Below are 27,354 nucleotides of genomic sequence, written 5' to 3' on the forward strand. Positions count from 1 at the left end.
TATTAGTATTCCCAAATATATTACAAATTTCTTAGAATTATGTTTCCAACTTTTCTCACATTACCCAGTAGCCCTGAATAAATACTTACGAAATTGAATTGAATATGGAAAAGAGGACTTCATGAAGAAGATCTACTCTAAATGCATAAGTCAGATCTTGGCATATATTCTGCCCTCCAGTTGGTAGGCATGTTTCAATATAGTTCTTCCAAGTGTTTTGGCTTTTAAAATTTCTGTTATCTCCTATGCAAGCAGAACATGTATATCTGCTACACTTGCTGTGTAATGAAGCACCCAAAACCTAATAGCTTGAAACAGACTTATTATTTTTCATCATTTCTGTGGATTGGGATCAGCAGGGTGGCTCATCTGCTGCTTGAGTTCTCAGCTGGAGCCACTTGTGAAAGCTAGGAGGTCACCTGGAGCTGGAATGTCCAACATGGCTGTGCTCACATATCTGGCATCTCAGCTGCAGTGCCTAGAGCTGAGGGCTAGCTAGCCCTCTCCCTCCTTTCTCATTCAGCAGTCTGGCTCAAGTTTGTTTTTACATGGCAACTGGGTTCTAAGCAGACAAAAAGTGGAAGCTGCTAAGCTTACTCAGGCCTAGACCTAGAAATCACATAACTTTACTTCTGCCACATTCTCCTGGTCCAGACAGGTCACAGAACAAGCCAGATTTAAGGGGAGGGACTCCACCTCTCAATGGGAGGAGCAGCAGAGTCACACTGCAGAAGGACAGGTAGGGTGGGAGGAACCGTTGGCAGCCATTTTTGTGGATAATCTATCACAGCATGGTAGTGTGGTAGGAATGTGAAATGATCTAGATAAACTAAAAATTTTGCATCTTAGAAAGCCAAAGCCTAGAGAAATGAGATGGCTTGCCCAAGGTCACACAGCTGGTTTCCCAGAACTTTGTTACACCAAGTGTGGCCCCTGGACCAGCAGCGTCAGGACTGGGAACTTACCAGAAATGCAGACTCTCAGGCTCCACTCCAGATTTGCTGAACCAGAATCTGCCTTTTCCCAAGATCCCCAAGGGCTCTGAATGCCCATCAAAGTGTGCTGAAAAGCTCCATTGCTACTTTTACTTCCAAAACCAAGACGGAAGACCTACCACCTATGAAATAAGAATGTTTTACCTTCAGAGACTTGTCTCAGCACGGAAAAGGTTTCTTTTACTTAACTGCTACTATGTATTTTTTGAAGCACTGCCCTGAGCTCTTTAAAGTTATTACTGAATTTAATTCTCACAGCAACTTTCATTATTATTATATTATTAATAATTATTATAATTTACATTTTACAAAAGAGCAGACTGATGTTTCAAAACCCGCACTTGTACATGATGGAGCCGAATTCAAACCTAGGGTTTTCTTTTTTTTTTTTTTTAATGATTTTTTATTATATTATGTTAGTCACCATACAGTACATCCCCGGTTTCCCATGCAAGGCTCGATGATTCATTAGTTGTGTATAACACCCAGTGCACCATGCAGTACGTGCCCTCCTTACTACCCATCACCAGTCTATCCCATTCCCCCACCCCCCTCCCCTCCGAGGCCCTCAGTTTGTTTCTCATAGTCCATAGTCTCTCATGTTTCATTCCCCCTTCTGATTACCCCCCCTTTCTTTATCCCATTCTTCTCCTACCGATCTTCCTAGTTTTTATGTTCCATAGATGAGAGAAATCATATGATAGTTGTCTTTCTCTGCCTGACTTATTTCACTTAGCATTATCTCCTCCAGTGCCGTCCATGTTGTAGCAAATGTTGAGAACTCGTTCTTTCTGATAGCTGAGTAATATTCCATTGTATATATGGACCACAACTTCTTAATCCAGTCATCTGTTGAAGGGCATCTCGGCTCCTTCCACGATTTAGCTATTGTGGACATTGCTGCTATGAACATTGGGGTGCATATGGCCCTTCTCTTTACTACGTCTGTATCTTTGGGGTAAACACCCAGTAGTGCAATGGCTGGATCATAGGGTAGCTCAATTTTTAACTTTTTAAGGGACCTCCACACTGTTTTCCAGAGTGGCTGTACCAACTTGCATTCCCACCAACAATGTAGGAGGGATCCCCTTTCTCCACATCCTCTCCAACAGTTGTTGTCTCTTGCCTTGTCTATTTTTGCCATTCTAACTGGCGTAAGGTGGTATCTCAGTGTGGTTTTGATTTGAATTTCCTTGATGGCTAATGATTTTGAACATTTTTTCATGTGTCTCTTAGCCATTTGTATGTCTTCATTGGAAAAGTGTCTGTTCATATCTTCTGCCCATTTTTTGATTTGTTTATTTGTTTCTCGTGTATTGAGTTTGAGAAGTTCTTTGTAGATCTTGGATACCAGTCCTTTATCTGTAGTGTCATTTGCAAATATATTCTCCCATTCCATGGGCTGCCCAAACCTAGGGTTTTCTGACTCCAAACTCCATGCCCTTAATTATGGGACCATATACACTGGCAACTACCACATAGCAGCTGTGAAGGAGTCTAAATGTTTAGAGAAAGAGCTTGTTTGAGGGGAGCTGTGGCGTGTGGCTCAGCCTGGTGAGCGGTTGCTTCTCTGCCGATGCCCTCCCACTCCCACCTTGCCTAAAATGCAGAGAGTGGCAGGCCTGTGACAGATGGCAAGGCCCCACTCTGCTCTATGCACCCTGCTCCCTGTTCCTGGGCACACAGCTGCCTGAGACAGGCCTTGCCAGTTGGGCGGCTGCCTCCTGAAGTGTCTCCAAGGGCTGTTGCTCAGAGAGTGCAGTCCAGTGTTTTCCCTTTTAGATGTGTCTTCTCTCTGCTTCTAGGTCTCCACCTGGAACAGAGAACACTGTTTGGGTTCTGACGGGGAGCCCGTGCCAGACCTTGCGCTGCACATAACAGGTGGTATGTGGACAAAGCTCATCCCAGAGTGGGTGAGCCAAGGCAAGGAGCAGGGAACAGGGACCGGCTTCTGGATCCCTGCTTCTGGGAGAGCTTGGCACCTGCCAGAGCTTCTTTCCAACAGCTGTGCGTGGGATGGAAAGGCAGTTTCCTCCATGCTGTTCCCTTTCCAGGAATGAGAGGAAGGAATGAGGAATGAGGAGCAAGTGCAAGCAAGGGCACTCCTCTTCCTAGACCCAGGAGCTGAGGGAAGAGGGGGCCAAGAAAGAAAGCTCCAGAACCTTTCCATCTTAGAGTAAACAGAGCAATATTTATGTTTGATTTGGTCCCGTCAGCACTTTATGCCACCACTAGATAGGTTAACACTTGCTATCTGACACTGAATGTGCGGTATGAGCTAGCTTGGGTGCTGTGATTACCCTCTCTTGATTAAAATCTACATGCTATCACTTTCTTTAGGTAAGTTACTTGATCTTGATAAGCCTCAAGGTTCTCATCTGGAAATTGGGAGTAATAATTTTATCTCCTCATATGATTGCTGTGAGCAATAAATGGGAATACATGGGAAAATACATGTACATTACATAGCCCAATAACTGGCATTTAATATATACCTGATAAATGTTATTTAGTAGTATTAAAATGTTGTTGAGGAATGTTAAAATTTTTGTGAGGGTAGAAACTGTCTTGTTCACTGTCATATCCCCAGCCCCCAGAACAGTTTCTGGCACATAGTAGATACTGGTTAATTATTTGATGAATGAATGAATTGATGAATGAATTAATATGTAAACTCTATAATAGTCTAGAATTCTTCTTGTGCTTTATCAGAGGACTTGATGGCTTTAGGTTTAGAAGGTTGAGTATGTGATTGTGTTTGTGTGTCTGTATACATAGGAGGTGTATATATGCATATAGACAGGGATAGATGCTTGTTTGGGCAGAGATGACACTGCCTTTTTTACCTGGCGCTAGCTGTCTTCCTATCTCCCTCTCTCCTTCCTTCGTGTCACTGCACACTCTTGCATATTCCTGCTCTCAATGCGCTCTTTCTTACCTTCCATTCCATTCCATTGCATACCATTTTGGCTTTGGTGTTAAAATCCTGCCTCAGAGGGGGCGCCTGAGTGGCACAGCAGTTAAGCGTCTGCCTTCGGCTCAGGGCGTGATCCTGGCGTTGTGGGATCGAGCCCCACATCAGGCTCCTCTGCTATGAGCCTGCTTCTTCCTCTCCCACTCCCCCTGCTTGTGTTCCCTCTCTTGCTGGCTGTCTCTATCTCTGTCGAATAAATAAAGAAAATCTTAAAAAAAAAAAAAATCCTGCCTCAGAGCCCATTGAGACAGCATTCATACTCACAGTAGACCCAGGGTGTTTTCCAAGTGAAACAGTACAGCCTTTCTGCTCTAACGATGGTCTTGCAATGGTGCGCTCGCTTGCTTTTGTCGTGTTAAACAAAGTTCGGAGAAGTAAGTTTGAAGATTTAATTGCTTTATTGAACGATTTATGAATTGGTCAGCATCCTGTTTAGCAAGTAGGGGGGAGTTCCACTGAGCTAAATAAAAGAAAGTTTTCTAAAGGTGGAGAGAGACCATTAAAAAAAGAAGAAACAAATATATTAGCAAGGAATGCATTGTTTAGGCAAGTTTGCCCTCCTAAGGGGAATGGAAGAGGTCTATCAGTAAATTTCCTAGTATTGATCGGGATATTCCACGTTGACTGGTTAAAGGTTACATTCCTGGAGGGTTAAAACTATAGTTAGGTTAGGTTTTAAGTCTTGGTTTACCGACTCGAGGTCTTAATCTAAGCGATACCATTTTGTACCTGTGGTTTTCTTTTTAACTGTTGTGATTCAACTGCTAGGGCAGTCATTTTGCGGTCCTCCTTGGGATTGTGAGTGGTCTCCCAATCTTGGCCTGTTGAAAGCCAGGAGGCTCTGACTACCACCAGCTCCTTCACTCCCATGTGTGTTGGAAGGAAGACAGGATACGAAAAGGGACCCACGTGCACTAGGATACAACCAGAAGCGTAAGAATGAGTACATACAAATCTGGTGTGTAGAGAATGGATTTATAATGATCAATAATTAAGTTCCGAGATGATGAAACTGAGGGGACTTTCCATAGTGAAAGAAAGGGCAAAGAATGAAAGAAGTCTAACCTTGCATTTCCCCGGGCTCTGCAACTTTTGGTCAGAGATCAGGAAAGTGGAACACGGATCGTGGGCATGGCTTGCTCTCTTATTCCTCAGGTATCTGGTGTTTCCTGGAGGGATGATTTTATAATAAGAATTCAGAATAGAATATGTTCTTTTAGAAATGAGGCTTGCGATGGGTCTCAACCCCAGAATTTGCTTCAGAATCAATGAATATTTGTTACTTTGTTAAATAACCCTTTTTATTTTAGAATAAGTTCAGATTTACAAAAGAGTTTAGAAGATACCCCAGGTAGTTTGCATGCAGCCCTCACCCAATTCCTCCCATTGTTAACACCTTAGGCTTCCATGGTGCTTGGATACATTACTATTAACTAAACTTCAGACTTTATTTAGATTTCATCAGTCTTTCTACTATTCCTTTTTGTGTTCAAGGATCCCATCCAGAATACTACATTGCATTTAGGTGTCACGTCTCCCCAGTCTTTGGTCTGTAACAGTTTCTCTGTGTTTCCTTCTTCTCCATGACCTTGATCGTCTTGAGGAATCCTAGTCAGGAGTATAGTTACTTTTTTCAAGTTTCAAGTTCATTCTGATTCTGAAGGGCACCACTGTTAGGCTCTCCTTCCTGTATAGGTGTATAGGTGCTTGGGCTTGCATTTCTTTTCTGTATATATATATATTTTTTTTTTTTTCCTGGGTTCTTAAAGGTTTTATTAAGATTTCTTAACTGCCTGTCACATATCTATGACATTTTGGTGACAACCTATTTTTGGTTAGGGATGAAAACATATTTTGGCTGTAATAGAAGCAGGTTAAGTTGAATTTGAGATTTAGCCATGTCAAAACATATTATATGGCCAAGCACTTTGGTATAAGAATCTTTGGCTAAAAAAACTTTTATGGCGGTGATAAAGACAATAATCGCTTACTGAGTGCTGACTGTGAATGAGGTAGTGTCTTCAGTGAGTTAGACATGGCAAGGCATTTAACTCTGTGATAGCTTTAGATGTGTCAACTTGGCTAGGCTCAACGACGACAGCCCGGTGGTTTCCTTCTAGGGAATTCTGTTTCTGGTTAGGGCAGGCTGCAAGGGATATTCTCAAGAGTATCAAAGGAAGAAAGAGACACAGTGACTATTTTGTAGCATACACATCTTATCTGAGTTATTCAAACTAGTCTAGATGCTGCCATGAAAAGATTTTCCAGGTGTGATTAAGACACATAATCAGTTGATTTTAAGTTGATCAAAAGGCAATTACTCTGAGTGAGCCTGACCTAGTCAATTAGAAGGTCTTTAAAAGAGGGGCGCCTGGGTGGCTCAGTCGTTAAGCGTCTGCCTTCGGCTCAGGGTGTGATCCCTGCGTTCTGGGATCGAGCCCCACATCGGGCTCCTCTGCTGGGAGTCTGCTTCTTCCTCTCCCACTCCCCCTGCTTGTGTTCCCTCTCTCGCTGGCTGTCTCTCTCTCTGTCAAATAAATAAATAAAAATCTAAAAAAAAAAAAAAAAAAAGAAGGTCTTTAAAAGAGAACTTATGCTTCCCTGAGTTAAGAGATGTTTATGGGGGGTGCTTGGGGGGCTCAGTTGGTTAAGCATCTGCCTTTGGCTTGGGTCATGATTCCAGGATCCTGGGATCAAGCCCCAAACCGGGCTCCCTGCTCAGCAGGGAGTCTGCTTGTCTCTCTCCCCCTGCCCCTCCCCTTGCTCATGCTCTCTCTCTCTCTCATTCTTTCAGATGAATAAATAAAAAATCTTAAAAAAAAAAAGATGTTTATGGACAAGCTGAAGTTTATGCCTGTGGACCTGCAGCGTGCTTATGATCCTACCTTCCTGACCGTCTGCCGTAAAGACGTCGGGCTTCATAAGCAGCCTTTACAACTACATGAGCCAGTTCCTTGTAAAATACACACACGCACACACACACGATCTCCTACTGGCTCTGCTTCTCAGATTGAACCCTGACTGATGGAAGCCCTTATCATATGAGGTAGTTATTCCCATTTACATCTGGAGTAGCCAAAGCACAGAGAGATTAAATAACTTGTCCAGGATCACATAATCAGTAAATGACAGTTGGAATTCAAACCCAGGGAGTTTAATCCCAAAACTAGCTCTTGACTGCTTTATTATACTGACTCCTCTCTAGGTTGTGGAATGTATAAATGAAGGGAGCCAGTGTCAACCATAACAAGAATGATTAATCTGGAGTAGTGATTCTCAGCCCCGGCCACACATTAGAATCTTATGGGAAGCTGTAGAATTCCCAATGCCTGGGGTGAACCCCAGACCAATTACATCAGGCTCTGTGGAAGTGAAGCCCACGCAATCAGTGTTTTTAAAGTTCTCCCCAGAATTCCAGTGCACAGCCAAATTCTAGAATCACTGCTCTAGACTAGAGCAGTATGTTTCAGACTTTGATGTGTGTGAGACTCACCTGGGCATGGTGTTAAAATGTAGTTTCTAACTCAGTATGCCTGGGTAGGGGCATAGATTCTGTAGCTGGAAGAGGCTCCTCCTGGACGATTATGATATTGTTGGTGCAGGGACCACATTTGGGCAGCGAGGCTCTTAAGAGTCCCTCAAAGTAAAGGATATTTGAGAGGAGGTGAGAGACGAGAAAAGAGGAGGGTATTGTTGGCTGTGAATTATAGGATATGGAGCGGTCTACGTGGAGCATGTGAGAGAGGGCCCTGGGGACAGACCAAGCAAGCAGAGATACCTGCCTGATGGGTGCACCCAGCTGGATGTGGGGGCTGGGGGCTCAGGGAGGTTCGTTGGGAAAAGGTCTTAGAGCTTCCTCTGAGAAATATGAACTCAGAGGACTGGAAAGATTCCCAAACTGTTGATTTGGACAAAATGATTCTTGCTCTTGCTTGTATAACAGATTATAGTAGAGCATGGTTTCTGAACAGCAGCACCGATTGACATTTAGGGCCAGATGATTCCGTATTGTGGGGCGTCCTGTGCATTGTAGGCTTTGAGCAGCAGTCCTGGCCTCCACCGTCTAGGTGCCAGGAGCCCCCCTCGTTGTAACAACCAAAAATGTCTCCAGACATTGCCAAATGTGCCCTGGGGGACGAGATTGCCTCTGTTTGGTTGAGATCCCCTGGAATAGACTGAAAATTAGCACAGAGCTCTTGCACTAGGTTCCAAGATCAAGTATTTAGAGCATTAATGAAAACTTTTAGGAAGAAAGAATGAATGGCAGATCCAATCACTACCCTAGAGAACAGGGAACACTCAGTTAAGGGGGAGAAGGAAATAAGAACAAAGGGACTTGGGTTCATCCAGTGTAACAAGCATGAACTTATTAAAATCAAAAAATTTTTCTGCACTTCAAATGTAGGCAGTTTGAGGATAGCAAACAGGGAGTATCCTGCTGCTCGTGGTAACACTGCAGAGACCAGTGGATGGGAAGGTAGACTGTTGTAATTTGCAGGTCCATTGTACATCATGTTAAGATGGGAAACGTCTTCTGCCCCTTAGCCTTCCATTAGTGCCTACCCAGGGCCTGTTTGCCTTGTAGTTCTAGAAAACTCTCAACCATGGAATAAGGAGAGCTTCCCTCACATAGTTTGTTTCCTTCATGAGGCTGGGTCAGTTTATGGTTCTGACAGAGTGGTGTAAGCATCCCGAGGTATGATAGCCCTTTTGAAAGTTCCTATTTATATTTGCACCTGAATCCCTTTTCCAGCATTTATAAATCCCCTGTAATCAAGCAGCCCTTCTGCTTTAGATGAATACATAAGAGCTGAAGGATTCTCTCTTTTAGAGGAACTATTCCTTATTGATGCTCTTTGATGCAATTTCTCAGTTTCAGACTTCCAGCCAATGCCTTCTGAATGATTTCCCCTGTGTAATTACAGGGACGTCCTCATTGAGCTCTGTAGGCTATCAGAGGTTAGATAATCCAATTAGCTTTCCCCAACCTCAAAGGCATATGTATTTTTAAGAAGGGAATTCAAACTTGACTACATTAGTTGCTTTGTCCTGCGGTATTCCTTCCTTATCTTTCCACCTCCTAGTGCCAAGCTGGTGTTTGTAAAGAGGCCAAGATGATAGTAGGAGTCCTTGCTTAGTTTATGTCAAGTGAGCAGCACGGTGAATTGTGTTCCAGCTGAGCGCTGGCTCAGTAGCCACACAATAGAGTGCGGTGTGATTTCTGCATTACCAAGCCTCTCCCCCAAGAGTATTTAAGCAGGTGCTTCACAAACCAGGAGGTGCTGCCTAATCGCCTCGGCATTTTGTTAAAATGCAGATGCCAATTCAGTAAGTCTGGGACAGGACCTGGGATTCTGCATTTCTAGCAAGTTCCTGGGGGATGCTGATGTTGCCGGTCCCTGGGACAGACCACGCTTTGAATAGTGAGGATTTAAACCGGTCTTGTGGTTGGAGATTTGAAAACTGCTAAATTCAGTGTTTGAATTCATCTGGGTATAAGTTATTTAACATTCACCTCACCTTGCTTTCCTCAAAAGCCTTGATAATTATTGTTCCAGTTTTCTACTTCAAGATATGGTATGAAACGTGGATGACTTGCAAAAACATTATGCTGAGCAAAAGAAGCTAGACACAAAAGAGTACATACGGTACGATTCTATTTACATGAAATTCTAGTACAGGGGAAACTAACTTAGTGTGACATAAACTAAATCAGTGGTTTCCTGGGGCTGGGGTTGGTGGTGATGGTGGGGTTGTCTACATTTGTTGGAGGTGATAATGGTCCTTACATTTTAGAGGTAATACCGATATATTTACAAATAAAGGATAGAATTCCTGGGACCAGCTTTAAAATAACCTGCTGGGGAAAATGGGTGGAGGTATATATAAAACAAGAGTGGTCATGTGTTGATAATTATTGAAGCTGGGTGTTTGGTCTGCGGCCCTCATTGTATTATTCTCTACTTCTGTGCATGTGTGTGTATGACCAGAATGCTTTTTTTTTTTAAAAAAAGGTGATTTTCTGTTGAGATGTTTCCTCTCATGATGAATGCCTTTTACAAATGTAAGAGATGTTATCTCCGAGGACTACTTTCGTTCATTCAACGTAAATTCCTTGTGCACCTGCTGTGTTCCATGTGCTGTGCTAGGTTATGGGAATATATCAGTGAATGAACCTGAAAAAAAAATTGCTAGTGCCATGTTGCTTCTGGTACAGAAGACTGACAGAAATTGATTAAGGTGATAAAGTAAGTATGTTGTATAGTATGGTAGACACAAGTGCTATGGAAAACTAGACCAGAATAAGGGGATCAGAAGTGGTAGAAGGGTGAGAGGGTGAGAGGGACAGGTGAGGGCTCATTGAGGAGTTGGGTGCTCAGGGTAGGCCTTCCTGAGAAGGTTTCATTTGCATCAAGTCCTAAAGGAAGTGAGGGATTTAACCCATGTAGGTAATGGGAGTCAGCGTTCTAGGTCAAGAGCTACCAGTGAGAAGGCCTCAGGCAGCAGCAGCTTGAGGCTCAAGCAGAAAGGAAGAGGCCCTTGTGACTGAGGGGTGTGTGTGGGAGGGAGGGCTCAGCAAGAAAGGAAATCAGGGTGGTGATAGGTCCAGATGAGCCATTGCAATGACTGACTTTTACTCTGAAATGGCGGCCTCCTGAGAGTTTCCAGCTGAGAGTGGCAGGACCTGATTGCTGTTTTGAGACCAGACTCTAGAGGGCAAGGGTGGAGGTAAGGAGGGCTGGCAGGCAGGAGACTTCACTTGCTTGGTCTGTCCCTGGTGCCTTCTCATATGCTTCCATATCCTATCATTCACAGCCAAGGCTACTCTCTTGTCTTCTAGTGTTTCCGCTCCTCTCATTTTTCCTTCAGTTTGAAACACACTCCAGAGCCTCACTACCCAAGTTTGGTCCCGGGACCAGCAGCATCAGCTGCGCATGGGAGCAGCCTCAGAGGTACTCCCTCACGAATCCAAGTGCGAGACAATGGGAGAGTCAGACAAGATGGAAGTTCCCAAGGTAGAGAGAAGAAGTTGGATTCTGGAAATAATTTGAATGTAGAGCTGATAGGATTTCCTGACCAATTGTACGTAGACTGTGAGAGTACCAGTGAGTTAAGGATGTCTCCAAGGTTGGAGGTTGAGTAAATAGAAAGATGGAGTTGCCTTTGAGATGGGAAGAATGCTTTGGGTGTCTAAGTAAGGGTTTAAAGGTTGCTTGACATAACCCTCCACTCTGTTGTGAACACACCATCTAACGTCCTTAAAGACTTATGTTTGTGCAATAGCTTCATAAAAACTACAAAATGGCTTTTCCGTCAAAGCAAATTTGAAGAGGTTATTGAGGAATGCAGGAAGTCTGAACTGTAAATTTGTAGGGCGCTGCATGTGACGCTAGCAGCTAATGGCAATATGCTCTATATTCCTCTTTGTAGCATCCTAATTTTTCATGCCTAGAATGCACTCGGGTGATTGAGAATGAATGTGTTTCTCTTCAGAATGTGGCTGGTGACTGTAGCAAGGGGAATATTGCAGAATAATTTGTTAGTACAGAAGAAAATGGCTGAAGGGTTTATCGTGGACTAAAACCTGACATCAATCCTAATCTCATTTTCAATTGCTGTGACTCAGGAGTGATGTTGAGGGCGCCTGGGTGGCACAGCGGTTAGGCATCTGCCTTCGGCTCAGGGCGTGATCCCGGCGTTCTGGGATCGAGCCCCACATCGGGCTCCTCCGCTATGAGCCTGCTTCTTCCTCTCCCACTCCCCCTGCTTGTGTTCCCTCTCTCGCTGGCTGTCTCTATCTCTGTCAAATAAATAAATAAAATCTTTAAAAAAAAAAAAAAGGAGTGATGTTGACTTTGCAGCTGACACTTTGTGTTGCCAACCTCCCCCTTTCTTTCTTTGTTTTTGCTTTTTTTTTGGTCACTCCACCAACATCTTTCTCTTTCTTTTCATGAGAGTTAAGGATTAAAGTTTAAATGATAGATTATATAATATATAGATTATTTAGCCATGGTCATTGAGTTACCCAATAATACTTTTCATTTTTCTAAGGAGTTTTGAATGTAAGTACACACTCACTTAAATGGACTATCATGTGAAAGAATTTTTACGCTGGCTACTGGTTCAATTAGTACCAACAATAGAGCACACAATTCTAAATGGACAGTATTCAGGGCGCCTGGGTGGCTCAGTTGGTTAACCATCTGCCTCTGCCTCAGGTCATGGTCCTGGGGTCCTGGGATCGAGCCCCACATCGGGCTCCTTGCTCAGTGGGGAGTCTGCTTCTCCCTCTGCCTGCTGCTCCCCCTGCTTGTACGCACGCGCTCCCTCTCTCTCTGTCTCTCTGACAAATAAATAAATAAAATCTTTAAAAAATAAAAATAAATGGACAGTATTCTTTCCTTTCTATCAGTTTGTTATTCACAATCAGTATAACATCATATTTCCCCGAATCATTTTCTGCTATTACCACAATCCCACAATAATACCAAAGCATTGGGTATTAAAGAATTATCCAAATGCATGGTCTTTGGGGCGCCTGGGTGGTTCAGTCAGTTGAGCATCTGCCTTCGGCTCAGGTCATGATCTCAGGGTCCTGGGATCAAGCCCCACATCCCTGCTGAGCAGGGAGCCTGCTTCTCCCTCTGTCCCTCCCCCTAACTCATGTGCGTGTGCACGTGGTCTCTCTCTCAAATAAATAAATAAAATCTTTTTTTAAAAAAAAATAACCAAAAAACCAATGTGTGGTCTTTGGAAAAATACTCATTGATTCAGGTTTCCAGGTTTCTTTCTTTCTTTTTTTTTTTTTTTTAAGATTTTATTTATTTATTTGACAGAGAGAGACAGCCAGCGAGAGAGGGAACACAAGCAGGGGGAGTGGGAGAAGAAGAAGCAGGCTCCCAGCAGAGGAGCCTGATGTGGAGCTCGATCCCAGCGTTCTGGGATCACGCCCTGAGCCCAAGGCAGATGCTTAATGACTGCGCCACCCAGGTGCCTTGAGGCATCCAGGTTTCTGAACAGTTTTCTTTAGGTAAGTTTCTTTCAGGTCTGTCATGAGCTGAACTGCCTGTCTCTCTTTTGCTTTTTCATCCAGTTGTAAGCAATACTATATGAAAGATGTAATAATTTGATAGATTATTAAATTGCCTTTCAGTGAGATTTGTTATTTAACTCTCACCTCAGAAAAATGCAATTGCTAGGAATCTGCTCTGTGGCTGCTCACACTTGGCATGGGAAATTATGTCCTAGAATGAAATTGGCATGGAAGTGGCAGTGGCCTCTTACATCCCTCTCACACTCCCCGTGAGGGAGAATTCCCAGAAGGAAAACGAATGGCTGGTGAACAAAGGGCAAAGGTGGGGGCCAGGAGACTGGTTCAGAGGTTGTTGCAGTCTCCCAGGAGAGGGATGATGGAGGCTGGCACCCCCGGGCTAGCTGTGGAACTCTTGGGAGATGGATAGATTTTGGATATGTTTTAAATATAGGGCAAATGGGATTTGCTGATGGGATAAAGATATGGTGCAGGTCAAGGATAACTCTGAGGTTTGTGGCTTGAATTACTGGAAGAATGAAGTCGATAGGCAGGGTGTTCTTGAAGGCCTGTAGAAGGAAAACTGAGGAAGGCAGGATGTGGAAGCGCAAAGTGGCACTGAGCGGGAACAGCTGCCAGTTTTCATTTTGTTGACAGTCTTTGAGCGTGATTACGAGTCTGATCTACCACTGGACATTTTCCAAAGCTTTTGAGTAAATGAAAAATGCAGGGCAAGATAAGTGGTGTGTGTTTATGTGTCAGTATTGAACATAGACTTCAACCCCAAAATGGAATCTGTTGCCCTAGTTTGTTAAACTATAATATTTTCAACTTTAATATTTATGCTAATATAATACTTTTATTGAAGACAAATTGAATGCAACTTTTGTTGAAGATCAAATTAAAGCAAATCACACTTATATATAGTTTAAGTTCCTTGAGCTGGAACATCAAAACATTTAGTGTAGCTAGCAAATAATGAAGCTGGGTAATAAACCACATGGAAACCAACTCTTGATTCTTTAAGGCCCTACTTCCTCTTCTCTGATTTAAATCCAAATCACAGTTCTGTTTTGTTCAAGTTCCACCTTTTAAATTCCATGCTTTCTTGTTGAAGTCAAGGAATTTTGAAGTTACAAATTTAAAAGTCATTAAATTATATTAGAAACCCAATAATTGAATCATAGTTATAAATTTAGAGTTTATGTTCTCCAGCAGAATTCCATAGACATTTCTCTTTGTAGCCCTACAGGTTGTCTTTTTAACAATTACTGTTATTTTGAATCCTGTGCTATTTCAGTTTTAATATATCCTGCTGTTTTGAGTCTAATTTTGAGACTACTAAGTGAAACATCTGGATATAGCAGAAGCATTGTTTATTTATTTTGAAATGGTCGCATTTATCCCCTGTCTTTCTTTTTCAAGTAGGTGGCTATAAATAGTCATCATCTGGTTTAAAGCACTGTCATTTTTATTTTTTGCAGTGTCTTTCAAGAAAAAACAGACAGAGCCCTCCACCCTGAAAGATAGTTTTCATAAAGTGTTGCTTTACTCACTGAATTCAAATAACTAAGGAGAGACTTTGCCACTAAGCTTCAGATGAAGGAAGGGTATTCGTCGCTTTCATCAAATCCTGTTGATCCTTGGCCTTTTTAGTTGAAGGGCAAGGGACACTGTTAAAATGTTGGCTGCAAGGAAGACAGGAGCTTGATTTGGGTTTTAAATTAGGATTCAATTTTATCCAACCAATATTGAGTCAAGTGGTTTTACACGATTAGGTGAAGTCAATATTGAGTTTCCTGTTTTGGTCCTCACTTTCACCCCTCTCAGGAAGCAACTTGGAATTGACTCTGCAGCAGCCTTGATTTCCAAGGCCCATGGGAGGTCAATACTCATCAGCCACCTTTTAGGAATATCAACAATGACCATACTAGGACAGTCATTATTGATCCTTTGATTGCTGTTCTCACTTTAATGTTAGGACTCTGAAGTCTTGACCTTGTCCCCATAAGCTCTGGAGCTTTTATAATATGATTATTTTTAAAGATACAAAAGTAATATTGACATGTAGAGAATAAATCTATTTTTGGTGTTAATGGAAGTAGCTCCTCAAATAGCAGGACTGTGTTTTTTTCTATTATTTTCTGTGGCAAAGTTAGTTATAACCATAATAACACTTCCCCTTTCTCCTTGCCACCAGGAACACGATTTTATTTAGGTGGCAGTATACACCCCCACCCCCCAGGAGATGAATCTAAACCAGTGGTCTAAACTGGTGGTCTAAATAAGTGCATTGTCATTCCACTTCCCTTGATACTCCCTTTCCCATCCCCTCTTGCAAACTAGGTGGTTATGTGACTTTTGGTCAAGGAGACATAAGGGTAAGACTGCTGAAGGATATCCAGGAGAGATTTTACTGCCTGAGAAAAGCAAGTCTAACCTCCTCAGCAGTTCACTTTCTTCCTTCTTCCTGCCTTGAATGTGGTTATGTGATGCTTGGATTTACAACATCCATCTTGAAACCATGGGGTTACAAATTAAGGCAAAATGCTAAAGATTACAAAGTGGAAAAATAATACTGATCCTGAGACCTTGGTGATTTTGTTGATCTGAGGCATTGAACCAGGAACTCCCTACCTTCTTTTGTTTTAAGATAATAAAAAATATATATATTTTTACATTGTTAATAATTCTATTCCTCAGTAAGAAACATTCCTTATTGGGATGCTTGGGTGGCTCAGTCAGTTAAGCGTCCGACTCTTGATTTCGGCTCAGGTTGTGATCTCAGGGTTGTGATCTCAGGGTCATGAGATGGAACCTTTGCATCAGGGCTCTGTGCTCAGTGGGGAGTCTGATGCTCTTCCTCTCCCTCTACCCCTCTTCCTGCTCACATGAGCACGTGCGTGCTCTTTCTCTAAAAGAAATAAATAAATCCTTAAAAAGAAAGAAACATTCCTTATTGATTCAGCTTCTATTTTATTCTTCAGGTGAATCATCCACATACTCCACTTTGTAGAAGCAAGTTTTGCCTACTAAAATGAGTCTCGAATTAGCCCCGACTTGGGCTCTAGTCTTAGAACACTTGTATTTGAATGTCTGCTATTCATCAGATTCCGTGTTGCATATTGGGGATATTGAGATTGATACTATGTGCTTTTAACCGCAAAAGATCTTAGAAACAAGTGGGAGATATTGAGGTGCCTGGGGTGGCTCAGTCAGTTAAACATCTGCCTTTGGCTCAGGTCATGATCTCAGGGTCTTGGGATCGAGCCCCACGGCTGGCTCCCTGCTCAGTGGGGAGTCTGCTTCTCCCTCTTGCTCTCCCTGTGTGTGTGCTTTCTCTCTCTCTCTCAAATAAATAAAATCTAAAAAAAAAAAAAAAAACCAAGTAGGAGATATTGGCTTTAAATAGATAACTTGGATACACTGAATCAAGTATAATAACAGAGGTATTAACTAAAAGTTATTAGAGCAAAAACTGGGGTTATGGACTCCATTTTGTAAGGCACAGAGAAAGCTTCTGAATAGAAGATTATTTTTATTTTAAAATAAGTTTTATTGAAGTATAATTTACAAACAATAAAATTCACCAATTTTAAATTTTATGTATAGTCATGTAACAGCCATCAAAATCAAGATACAGACTATTCACATCCCTCCAAAAAGTTCCTTTTGCAGCTAATCCTCTCCCCACATCCTCTGATCCTGGCAAACATTGGCTTTCATTTTTAACCCCTTAGTCTTGCCTTTTCTGGAATGTGAAATCAATGTGTTTAGCTCCCTCTCATTTTGAAGATTAATTTTGCTGAATTTGAATTCTTTTTTTTTTTTAAGATTTTATTTATTTATTTGACAGAGATAGAGACAGCCAGCGAGAGAGGGAACACAAGCAGGGGGAGTGGGAGAGGAAGAAGCAGGCTCCCAGCGGAGGAGCCTGATGTGGGGCTCGATCCCAGAACGCTGGGATCACGCCCTGAGCCGAAGGCAGACGCTTAATGACTGCACCACCCAGGCGCCCCTGAATTTGAATTCTTAGTTGACAGTTTTCTTCTTCTTTTTGTACTTTAAATATATAATTTCACTGCCTTCTGGTCTTCATTATTTATGGTAAGAAGTCAGCTTTTAATTATTTTTTTCTACTGTCTGTAGTGAGTTGTTTTTCTCTTGCTGCTTGCAAGATTTTTCTTCTTTGTGGCTATAATAGTTTGACCATGGTATGTCTAAGTACAGATCTCTTTGTGTGTATCCTATTTGGGATTTGTTCAACTTCTTGGGTCTGTAGATTAATATGTATTATCAAATTTGGGAAGGTTGCAACAATTATTTCTTCAAATATTCTTTCTGTCTATTTCTTCTTCTGGTACTCCCATTACATGTACATTGGTACACTTGATATTGTTCCACAAGTCTCTGATTCCTTGTTAATTTTTTCTTTCATTTTTTTTTTCTCTATTCAGATTGGATAATTCTCTTGATCTATTTTCAAGTTTATTAATGCTTTCTTCTGCCATCTCAAGTCTGCTGCTAAGGCCATCTAGCAAATTTATCATTTCCATTATTGTACTTTTCAACTCCAGAGTTTCCATTTGGTTATTTTTAATATAGTTTCTATTGATATTTTGATATTCTCCATTTCTAGAGTCATCATCATTATGTTTTTGTTTAATTCTTTTTAAGTAAACATAGTTTCCCTTAATTGGTTGAACACATTTATAATAACTGCTTTGAAGTCTTTGCTGAACCCAGCCTCTGGACCCACTCCGAGTCCCACCTCCCCCCCCCCTTTTTTTTCTCCGTTTGTTTTTCTGTGTATGGGTTATACTTTCCTATTTCTTTGTATGTTTCATTTTGTTGTTGAAACCTGGATTGAAAACTAGATGTTTTAGATAATATATTGTAGAAACTGAGTTCTGCATTTTTTTCCTCTTAGGGTCGTTGTTTTTGCCGATTTTTCTTTTTTCGGTTTTATTTTGTTTAGTAACTTGCTTTGCTTTGATCTGTGGAATCTTTTCCACCTCTCCCTCATTCTCCATGTTCGTGGCTGCAATGTCTCTGTTGTTTTGTTCTCTTCTAAGTTTTATTTTTATTGTTATTTTACTTTATATTTTTAAAATCTTATCATTAACATTTAGTGTTATATTAGTTTCACGTGTACAACATAGTGATTCAACAATCCCATACATCACCCAGTGCTCATCACCACAAGTGCACTCCTTCATCCCTATCACCAATTTCATCTATTCCCCCAGCCCAACCTCTCTGGTAACCATCAGTTTGTTCTCTGTAGTTAAGAGTCTGTTTCTTGGCTTGTCTCTCTCTCTCTCTCTTTTTCCTTTGCTCATTTGTTTTGTTTCTTAAATTCTACATGAGTGAAATCATATGATCGTATGGTATTAGTCTTTCTCTGACTGATTTCACTTACCATTATACTCTCTGGCTCCATCCATGTCATTGCAAATGGCATAGGGTAGCTCTATTTTTAACTTTTTGAGGAACCTCCATGCTGTCTTCCACAGTGGCTGCACCAGTTTGCATTCCCACAGGAGGATTCCTTTTTCTCCACATCCTCGCTGACACTTGTCTTAGTTTGGTTGTTTGATTTTATTTTATTTTATTTTATTTTTTAAAGTAAGCTCTACGCTCAGTGAGGGGCTTGAACTCACAACCCGGAGATCAAGAGTCACACGCTCCACCAGCATCCCAGGCACCCATTTATTTTTAACCTGGCTTCCTATGGGTCACTCTTTTGTCTGTGTAGCTTAGTTTTTCAAAAATTGTGCTAGAACAACTTACGTCAGTAAGGATTCTACTTTCTGCTGATGGATGTGTGTGTGGGGGTATGGAAGCACTTTCAAAATCTAGGTGGTTTTCAGTCTTCTTTAATATTTTGCAGGGTCCTCTTGGGTCTTCTCTGCATGTGCAAGCAACCTCCCAGTCATCTAGGAATGTATGGAGAACTTAGACCCACTCATATTGGCCCTGTGCCTGCACACAGCCTCCCAGTTAGCCCGGGGTGTATGTAGAGAATTTCTAGCCCCCCTATGCATCTTAATTTTTAGGATCTCCCTGTTAAATTTCTCACTTTCTAGTTGGTCTGCCACTTGCCCCCGGTGTGATTACACTTTAGTCTAATACAGCTGTGGAATTTCCTTTTTTGTTTCGTAACAAACTTGGAACTTTTACTGATAATACCACTGGTCATGGGTTTTCCACCTTCTGCTTCAAATCAAGGCAGCACCATCTAGCAGTAAATGTTTTGTTTTACACAACCAGCCCCACTTGATACTACTACGAAGTATTACTATTTTGCTTAATAATGTGAGTAGACCAGGGTGTGTGTGATCCGTTCCAGGCAAGAGTGCCATAGAGTCCCATTATTGTACTCAAAGTTTACCAGTTTTTCAGTAATAAATATGTCTCAAAATTTTTTCTGCCTTTGGTTGATTTTGAGAACTTTGAAATGGTTGTTTTTGGCAATTGTCCAGTTTTCTATTTGAAGTTTGGGAGGAGATTTGCTGACTGCTTTACTGTGCTATCACTGAAGGTCTTGCTTTTACATTGATTGGGTTTTTTTTAATGTTAGATCTTAGATTCCTAGAATAAACCCAACTTGGTCAAGACATGTTCTACTTTTTATATATTACTATATTTGATTTGCTGACATTTTATTAAGAATTCCCTGTGTTCCTAAGTGATATTTGTTTCTAGCTTTCTTGTCTTGTATTATCTTTGTTTGATTTTGGTATCAGAGTAATGTTAACCTCAACAAATTAGTTGTAAGTATTACCCTATTTCCAGTTTCTGGAAAAGTCTGTGTGTAATTAGTCTTATTTCTTCTTCAAGTATTAGGTAGAATTCACCATTGAAGCTATCTGGGTCTAGAGTTTATTTTTAGGAAGGTTTTTTGGTTTGTTTTTGTTTTGTTTTGTTTTGTTTTGTTTTTTTAAACAAGAGAAAATCAAATTGGAAATAGGTATAGGTGCAGGGAATCACACAGACAAAAAATTCCAAAGAAAATGAGGCAACATGGGGCTTATATGAGCTAAGGAGAGTTGTAGGGTCTGAGGGTACAAACGGAGAAGGAAATTGGCAGGAAGGTGAGAGATGTTTTGAAAAACAAAGGTTGCCCTATTATGCAGACAAGTCCCTTAAGGGGAGAGTCTGTTAATAGCTCTCTTCCTGGTGTATGCTCTCCTTTCCAATGTAAATGTAGGCAGTTGACGGGGAGGCAGAGAGCTTTTCCTGCATCTGCTGGGTTTTGATTACTTTTAACTCGAAATAATCTTTATGCCAAAATGCTCAGCCTGCCCTCCTCTGAAGCTTTCTTTTTGGGAAAGGTTTTTAAGCTACAAATTGCTATTCTTTTTCCTCTTAAATGAGCTTTGGTAGTTTGTGTCTTTCAAGGAATTTTTCCATTTTACCCAGGTTTTAAAATTTGTTGCCTTAACATTGGTCATGATATTCCTGTAATATCCTTTCATGTCTGTAGGATCTATGGTGATATCTCCTTTTCTTTGAAAAAGAAGATTGTTATTATTTGTATTATTGTTAATATTTGTATTCACTTGTTATTTTGATCAGTCTTGCTAAATTTTTTTTCAGTTTTATTTATTTTCTCAAAAATGGTTTCATTAAATTTATCTTATTTCTGTTTTCTGTTTAATTGATTTTTGCTCTTTTTAAAATATATTATTTCCTTTTGCTTACTTTGGGTTTTATTTGCTCCCCCCCAAGGTTTCCTTGAGTAGAAGCTTAGAATCCTGATTTGAGGTCTTTCTTCTTTTATAATATATTCACTCAATGCTGTAACTCACTGCTTTAGCTTCATCCCACAAATCTTGATGTGTTGTGTCTTCACTTTCAAAATTCTATGTAAAATATTTTCTAATATCCATTGTGATTTTTCTTCAACCTATGACTTACTTGGGACTGTGTTACCTAACATATTAAATATGTGAGAGATTTTCCCAGTATCTTTCTCTATTGATTTCTAGTTTAGTTTTGTCATAGTCAGAGAACATCCTTGTAATCAGTCATCTGAAATGTATTGAGACTTGTTGTCTCCAGAATATGGTCTATTTTGGTGACTATTCTGTACATACTTTAAAAGTATGTGTATTCTTTTGTTGTAGGATGGAATATTCTATAAATGACCATACTGTCAAGTTGGTTGATAATGTTTGTCAGGTCTTTTATATCACTACTGATTTTCTGCTTACCTGTTAAACTTCTGAGAAAAAAATTTTAAAACTTTCAGCTGTAATTTTTGATATGTCCCTTTCAAGAAATCTTCAGTCACTAATTACATCATTGTAAACAAACCCCTTAAGTCAATGGGACTGAGTTTCTTCATGGTTAAAATGCTAATACTCTTCCCACCTCAGAGGGTTGTTGTATTCACAGAAATGGACAATTCAGGAAGAAGCATTGTAGACCATATACTACTATGTAAATGTAGCGTTATTATGTAAATGTATTATCTCATTAAAACCCACCTTGCAACATTACATAAACATAAACATGTAATAATATAGTAATAGAACACAGGACTTTGCATTTGTAATATGGTGCTTCTACCAAAGTATCAAGTCTTCTTCAAAGGTATGCAAAATGTCAAGGCACAGGGTAATGCCTGGAAGGACTTAAGCCTTTGTCTTTCGTGAATTAATATTAAACATCCATAATAGACTTTCAGAATCAACTGTTTTCATCATTATTTTTAAAGGAATGTAGTTATTTTTGCTGTTACAAAGAAGTGAAAATGTAGCCCTCAAATAAAATCTGCCCAGAATCCCTGTAGAGGGACTGTCTATTCTGCTAAGTGTTGTAACAACATATTTTTGGCTTTGGCTTGTTGTTAGTCTAGCACAAGGGTCAGCAGACATTGTCTGTGAAGCGACAAATAATAAATAGGCTTTACAGTCTATCTCAACTAGTCAGCTCTGCTGTTGTAGTGAAAAAGCAACCATAGACAATATGTGGAGGAATAGGCATAGCTGTGTTTCAATAAAATTTTGTTGACAAAAACAGGTGGTGGGCCTGATTTGGCCTATTGGGCCATAGTTTGCCAACTCATGCTCTAGATAATAACCTCTGCTTTCCCCTCCCTCAGTTCAAACACTGCATTTGTTTATCTCTGTACGTACGTATATTTGGTAACTGAGAGAGAGGTAAGAAGATATCCTGTTCATGGGGGATGGGGCGGTGACCAGTAGAAAGGATAGAAGGATGAAAGAGGTTGGGATGGCTATTTGGGCTAGTTGAATTCCCTACAGTGAAAGCAATGTAGATGCCAAGGTTAACAAAATTATTCAAGTACTTTAGGAGACCCTGACCACAATTACAGAAGCGTTGTGGTGCTGACTGTCAAAGGACTGGCAAAGAACTTCTCTGTCCTTTTAAATGGACTCCAATTCCATTCTGGCACCTCGGAGAGCATCCACAGGGAGACTCTGGTATAATTTTGGTGGGTCCTGATGGGCGCTGGCGGCAGGGAGGCTTCTTCTGGAGACTGTGTGGACAGAGGATGGAGACCAGGTTAGCAAGAACGAGAAAGGAAGACAGTGTAGATACCTGGGATGGATTGTAGCTGGCAGACATTTTTGTGGACACATGGGAAGCATCCTCCTGAGAAGTCAGAGATACTGTGATCATAATGGTGGGAGAGAGAGCTGGGGCTTCAGTCCAGTTGCTTTACAAGGGAGTGTTATTGAACCAGAAGATATTTAACCAATAAGAGGAAATAGCTGAGGTGAGGCAAAGTGGTACCACAGCCAGATTTGGCCAGACAATAGCAGATGGGCAGGCAAGACCTATATTCTTTCCCTCGGGGTGCTTTGTTGGAAGAATGGAGGTGGCGTTCTGGCTCGGTTTGTGGGTTTAACTGACTGGCTGTTTATCAGGAAGAGATTAACAGTAGAGAGGGAAAGACTTTTACAGGCTGCTTGAACTGCAGAGCCTGGTTTTTCCTACTCAGAAACCACCACAGAAGAGGAAGAACATGCCCCTTGGTCCTCGCAATTGAAGGTGGTAGTTAGGGAGGAAGAGAGTTTCTGTGAGCCATGCCTACGTTCTTCTCTTACTCTTTGCCTCTTAGTTTGAAAGTTCTACTACTACCAGGCTGGCCTCCCATCTTTATATGTAGTTCAGCCTTAGAATGTTACCCTTGGAAATGGAAACTCATGCTTTACACAGGACAAATTGTATTCTCCTTTTCTCAGAGATCAGAAAGGAGATCACTTAGCAGAAATATATTTTCCTGCGTGTCTTCCATCTAAATGATTGACCCAATGAGCAGAGAGTTTTAGTTTACTACTTCTCTTGGAGGTTAGATAGCAAATGTCTTGTTGGGATAATAACACATAAAAGAAATATAAAGGCTCAGATTCCTCTGAGGACAAAAATGCCACTTGACAGATGAGTCCATTGGCCTGACAAGCTAGTGAACTTATTTTGACCTGTGGAGAAAAAAGAAAAAATCCTACGTATACATGATGACAGAACAAGATTTAGAACTCTGCCTGGGGATCTCCTTTTGGTCAAGCAGACTACTTTAAAATGCTATCGGGGCGCCTGGGTGGCTCAGTTGGTTAAGCATCTGGCTCTTGGTTTTGGCATCTCCTGGGTCATGCGATTGAGCCCGGCATTGAGCTCTGTGCTCAGCAAGGATTCTGCTGGAAGATTCTCTCTGCCTCTCCCTCTGCCCCTCCCCTGACTCACATGTGCGATCTCTCTCTTTCTCTCTCTCTCTCTCCAAAATAAATAAATAAATCTTTTTTAAAAATATGCTTCATCAGTTCTTTTAATATTTTAATATGTGGAAGCACTCTGTTATCCAATCACAATTGTAGGACATGACAACAAATTGCTTATTTTCTGATACAGCAGAATAAATGAGATTCCAAAAAAAAAAGAGAGAAGCTTCTGGGGCACCTGGGTGGCTCAGTTGGTAGAGCGTGCAACTCTTGATCTTAGGGTCATGAGTTTGAGCCCCACGTTGGGGGTAAAGTTTACTTAAGAATTAAGAGACTTCTTCTAGACAATAGCAAAATGGGGACGGGAATTTACGGGCCACCAACTCTGCTCCAAACATGGGACTGGGTACTATACTTTTATTACTTCATATTATTTATTTCTGAGGCCATTACCATTATCTCATTTTAGAGATAAAGAAACTAATGGTAAAGGATAAGAAACTGGCCCTCATGATAAAGAAAAAGAAAAGAAAAGAAAAGAAAAGAAACATCCTTACAGGGGGCCCACAGCTTTCAAGTGGCCAAGTTGGTCTTAATATCCATATTTGCCTCAAAAGCTGTTGGTCCTTGTAGTTCTGTATTTCTGTCTAGCCTGTGGCTCACAGTCTTTTTTGGGCCTACATATTTCAGAGACAGCTGGGAATATGCAGATTCCTGAACCCTGGCCCCAGAGATCCTAACTCTGTTGCTTTTTTGGGGGTACAGTCAGAAATTTTATTTTCCAGGCATTCCCTATGATTAATGCTGACTGAACACAGTACTTGGAGGAGTGCTGGTCTGGCCCCGGGGATCTCCATGCTGGCTGCACACTGATCAGCTAGGAAGTTTACAAAACACCGACGCTTGCCGCTTCACCCCGACTCTCTGGAGTGGGGCCCAGGCACCAGTATGTGAAAGTAAAGTCCTGCCCCCGCTGGATCATGGTCATTCTGATGGACAGTCAGGGTTGTAAATCTCTGGTCTAGCTGTTTCTAGACTCTCTTTCATCATTGAGTAATTTCATGAGCACTGGCAGCCCTTCCTCCTCCACAAGGCATTAGACTATGATGGTTAATTTCATGTGTCAGTTTGACTAAGCTAAGGGATGCTCAGCTAGCTGATGAAACATTATTTCGGATTGTGTCTGTGAGGGTGTTTCTGGACAAGGTCTGCGTTGAGTCAGTAGACTGAGTAAAGAAGATCTGCATTCATCAGTGTAGGTGAGCATCATCTAATCCACTGGAGGCCCGGATGGAACAAAAAGGCGGAGGAAGGGCAAATTCTTGACCTCTATAACTACGTGAGCCAATTCCTATTATAAATCTCTTATGTATATCTCTATATAACCTGTTGGTTCTGTTTCTCTGTAGAACCCTGACTAATACATGAACTCTACCTTTAGGATCTCCTCCAGATAACTGGTTCTTAAAGGAAAACTAATTGATATGGGATGCATTTTTCATTGTTGAGTAAATCTTCCAAGTATCTTATATATTGTTGCTTTCTGGAATTAAAATTTTAAATATCGTTTTCCCTTTGGCAAATAAGGAGAAATACAATATTTGCAAGTAAAATCTGATTTTGTTTCAACACTTCCTGTAGAATGAAGATCAAGAATGTTCTCAAAGCTATGAAATAGAATGGGAAAAGAAGGACAAAAGCTGAAGATGGTAGGTAGAATAAGTAAGCAGAGGCAGGATGTGAACCCAGCTCAAGTTTCCTATTTCACTGGGATGCTCAGGAAACTCTGGAGGAAACAGATATGGAGGAAAGAGAATGACAGTATTTTTAGATGCAGTAATTATAATCATTTTAACTGCAGTAGATAGTGAGAGCTGCCAATACATCCTAGAATTCTAGTTCTGCTGGAATTCTGTGTCTTGAAGAACACAGGTCTGCAACTCTGTATCCCATAAATACAACTCTGTATTCCATAAATATTTCCTGGATGAATTAATTCCTCCAGATTTCTAGAAGGACCACAGATGCAGAAAGGGAATTTGTCCTTTTTGTTGAAAGGATTAATCCATCTACCATGGTGACTGATAGTGCCCTGCGTCTGAACAGCACACTGCACAGTGTCCTTCAGCTATGATGTCATTTGGATAATAACTAGATAAGAATATGACTTTTTTTTTGGAAAGCTTTTGAGTGCTCTTGAGTTCCTGTAGTGGAATACTGCCTAACCAGGTGTTGCAAACGCCAGTGTTTATGGGGGGCCAGGCAGGTACAGTAGATAAGAGGATGGAACAGACGTAAAACAAGAAGGGATGATGGGAACAAGGGAATATTTGAGCCTTTAAGTCCTATCTGAAAGCATTCAAATACACATTTCTAAAACACACATTGTGTGAACGGAATAAAACACATTCAAGGGTCACCACTTTGCAGCCCCTGATCCAAACAAAACCAGTTAGTATCCTGTCGCAGGCTTAGATTGTATAGATTTAAGAGTGTAATCCCTGGAATTATTTGAAAATTCTTTACAACTTTTAATATACCACTTTGTTGCCAGGCTCTCTTCTCTCCCTGGGAAAGAAAACAAAACTCAAAACACACGAACAACCCTGTGTGTTCTTTAAACTGTAGCAGCTGGTGGCTAAACATATGAGAAAGTTATTTCTGTGGTTATTATTATTCTCTACACACTGTGCCAAATGGGGGAGAAAAATAAACTTTTTGTATGTATACGTTAAATAACATGGCATAGACTAAACATATATTGCCTTTGTCACTTAGATTCTATTTTCACATTGAGCTGTGAATAGTGTTCAGAAATTTATATTAATGTAACTTCTTGATACACATGTCTGCTGAAGTTTCTAAGCATAAATCTCCATAGGACTTACATATTTTTAGGGATAAAAGAAAAAAGAGCTTTGTAGCAACACAACACAAATAGCTGTGAGGATTTGCTTGTCTTTACTGTAGTTAACTTTTATTTTCTATTCCTTGGCACAATGTGCTGACCTCATAAATGTTATTAGGTGTTGATCTGTAAATATAACTAGGAATTGTCAATAAGTGGAATTGCATTTCTGAACACAGAGGTCAGATTCTTCTCTAAGCTGCATGAGATTACTTCGGAGTTTGTAATATCAAAAGTAATAAAGCATTTTTTTGAGAAGCATTTTCAATTAGAGTGGTTAACTAAATTTTATAATAATAGGGATTGTTCAGCATTTGCTGCAAAATGGGAAGTCAGGAAAATAGTCTTGGCTCTCAGTTGTAGCTGTAGAAAAGCTGCCCTACATTTTTATGGCCGAAAAGAAAATAGGCCTATTTCAGTCTCACAAACATTGAAAGTGGATTCTGGGGGCATCTGATCATGAACAAGCTGTAGTCCCTGCCCTCATACGGAGACGAATATGTTACAGAACTGTGTCGTCCAATATGGTTACCAAGAGCCACATGTGGCTGTTTACATTTCAATGAAATTAATGAAAATGAAATGAAATTAAGAATCCAGTTTTTTAGTCACAGTGGGCCACATTACAAGTGCTTAATAGCCACATGTGCTTAGTGGCTACCATATTGGGGAGCAGAGCTATACAACATGTCCATTATCACAAGTTCCATTGGACAGCACTGGTGTAGAAATCATGAACTCATCTCTGGAGT

The 27,354-nt window shown here is 40.8% G+C and overlaps 1 protein-coding gene and 1 long non-coding RNA gene across 2 annotated transcripts in view; both read left to right on the forward strand.

Moving 5' to 3' along the window:
- LOC130543337 (uncharacterized) lies at window positions 1-27,180 on the forward strand. Its single transcript, XR_008958626.1, has 2 exons — window positions 1-9,617; window positions 9,984-27,180. It is a non-coding gene; the product is annotated as an uncharacterized LOC130543337 (long non-coding RNA).
- Window positions 1-27,354, forward strand: part of FRMPD4 (FERM and PDZ domain containing 4) — a 787,588-nt gene that overhangs the window by 24,204 nt on the left and 736,030 nt on the right. The gene's annotated exons all lie outside the window — the stretch shown is intronic.

This window comes from Ursus arctos, chromosome X (assembly GCF_023065955.2).
Source record: "Ursus arctos isolate Adak ecotype North America chromosome X, UrsArc2.0, whole genome shotgun sequence".
In the NCBI taxonomy this organism is placed as follows: Eukaryota; Metazoa; Chordata; class Mammalia; order Carnivora; family Ursidae; genus Ursus; species Ursus arctos.